Consider the following 2500-nt stretch of genomic DNA (forward strand, 5'->3'; position numbering starts at 1 on the left):
GGTGGCACACGAAAACACGAACCCGAAAAAGGGACATACGCACTGGCGACACGCGCGCCCGTTTCGCCTGCCACCCATGCACACTCGCCTGGGCTGCTGGTCACATGCGTCGCTCATAGGCATTTTGCAGGCCAGCACCGGCGGATGCACGGGTCAAGCGGGACGGGACGAGCGCAGGGCTTGCTTTTGGCGGCACACGAAAACACGAACCCGAAAAAGGCGAAAAAGGGACATACACACTGGCGACACGCACGCCCGTTTCGCCTGCCACCCGTGCACACTCGCCTGGGCTGCTGGTCACGTGCGTCGCTCACAGGCATTTTGCAGGCCAGCACCGGCGGATGCACGGGTCAAGCGGGACGGGACGAGCGCAGGGCTTGCTTTTGGCGGCACACGAAAACACGAACCCGAAAAAGGCGAAAAAGGGACACACGGACAGGCGACACGAAAAAAAAGGGGTCGCCCTACCTAGGTGGGCGCAAAAACCCCGTCGGCCAGGAGGTTTCGCCAAAGTGTCTGTACTGTCACACAGGGTCAATAGCACGGGCATGGCCGGCCGCCGCACGTGCAGCGGCTTACGGACGCACGGTTCGGCGGCACAGGTGCCTGGCGGCTTTAGCACCTTGGGGTGGACAGGCCTGGCGGCAAGGGGGGCTAGGCACCTTGCTGCCAGCCGGCAATGGTGCACGGGGCGGGGCGCCACACAAACACGAAAGAGGGACAAGAGCGGGGCGATGGTCCACAGAGACGAGCCATGCACGGGGCCCGTGATCGCCGACACACGCGAACGCGGACGCGGACAAGGACAAGGACGCGACGCGCGGCGCGCGTGCGAGGTCAAGAGGGGCGCGCGCACGAAAACGCGAAAAAAGGGGCTAGCGGCCGAGAAACGCGAAAAAAACCGGGTCACCTACCTAGCCGAACGCCTAAAATCGCTTCGGGCAGGAGGTTTCGCCAAAGTGTCTGTACTGTCACACGGTCCGTACGGGCGCAACCCCATCGCGCGCCAGCACCCCTTCCTGGGGGCGCCCGCCCGCCAGGCGCCTGGCGCCCCACGCGCGCGCGCCCGGCGCCTGGCGCCTTGCCCCCCACGCGCGCCCGGCGCCTGGCGCCTGGCGCCTCGCCCCCCACGCGCGCGCCCGGCGCCTGGCGCCTTGCCCCCCACGCGCGCCCGGCGCCTGGCGCCTGGCGCCTCGCCCCCCACGCGCGCGCGCGCGTGGCGCCTTGCGCCTCGCCCCCCACGCGCGCGCGCGCGTGGCGCCTTGCGCCTGGCGCCTTGCCTCCGCGCGTGCCTGGCGCCTGGCGCCTTGCCCCCCACGCGCCTGGGCGCCTCTTTTCCGCCTGGGCGCCCTGGCACCTTTCCGCCTGGGCGCCTGTTTTCCGCCTTGGCGCCCTGGCGCCTTTTCGCGTGGGCGCCTCTTTTCCGCCTGGGCGCCATGGCGCCTTTCGGCCTGGGCGACTCTTTTTCGCCTGGGCACCTCTTTTCCGCCTGGGCGCCTCTTTTCCGCCTGGCCAGGGCGCCTCTTTTCCGCCTGGGCGCCATGGCGCCTTTCTGCCTGGGCGCCTCTTTTTCGCCTGGGCGCCTCTTTTCTGCCTGGGCGCCCTGGCGCCTTTTCGCCTGGGCGCCTCTTTCCCACCTGGGCGCCCTGGCGCCTCTTCGCCTGGGCGCCCTGGCGCCTTTTCGCCTGGGCGCCTCTTTTGGCGCCTGGGCGCCTACGCCAGGGCGCCTCTTTTCCGCCTGGGCGCCTCTTTTTCGCCTGGGCGCCTCTTTTCCGCCTGGGTGCCCTGGCGCCATTCCGCCTGGGCGCCTCTTTTCCGCCTGGGCGCCCTGGCGCCTTTTCGCCTGGGTGCCTCTTTTGGCGCCTGGGCGCCTACGCCAGGGCGCCTCTTTTCCGCCAGGGCGCCTCTTTTTCGCCTGGGCGCCTCTTTTCCGCCTGGGCGCCCTGGCGCCTTTTCGCCTGGCGCCTCTTTTGGCGCCTGGGCGCCTACGCCAGGGCGCCTCTTTTCCGCCTGGGCGCCTCTTTTCCGCCTGGGTGCCCTGGCGCCATTCCGCCTGGGCGCCTCTTTTCCGCCTGGGCGCCCTGGCGCCTTTTCGCCTGGGTGCCTCTTTTGGCGCATGGGCGCCTACGCCAGGGCGCCTCTTTTCCGCCTGGGCGCCCTGGCGCCTTTCCGCCTGGGCGCCTCTTTTTCGCCTGGGCGCCTCTTTTCCGCCTGGGCGCCCTGGCGCCATTCCGCCTGGGCGCCTCTTTTCCGCCTGGGCGCCCTGGCGCCTTTTCGCCTGGCGCCTCTTTTGGCGCCTGGGCGCCTACGCCAGGGCGCCTCTTTTCCGCCTGGGCGCCTCTTTTTCGCCTGGGCGCCTCTTTTCCGCCTGGGCGCCCTGGCGCCATTCCGCCTGGGCGCCTCTTTTCCGCCTGGGCGCCCTGGCGCCTTTTCGCCTGGCGCCTCTTTTGGCGCCTGGGCGCCTACGCCAGGGCGCCTCTTTTCCGCCTGGGCGCCCTGG

This window comes from Aristolochia californica, unplaced genomic scaffold (genome assembly GCF_029961685.1).
Source record: "Aristolochia californica isolate CCGP_79_NKW_82.1479 unplaced genomic scaffold, dmAriCali1.0.hap1 SCAF_37, whole genome shotgun sequence".
NCBI classification, from domain to species: Eukaryota; Viridiplantae; Streptophyta; class Magnoliopsida; order Piperales; family Aristolochiaceae; genus Aristolochia; species Aristolochia californica.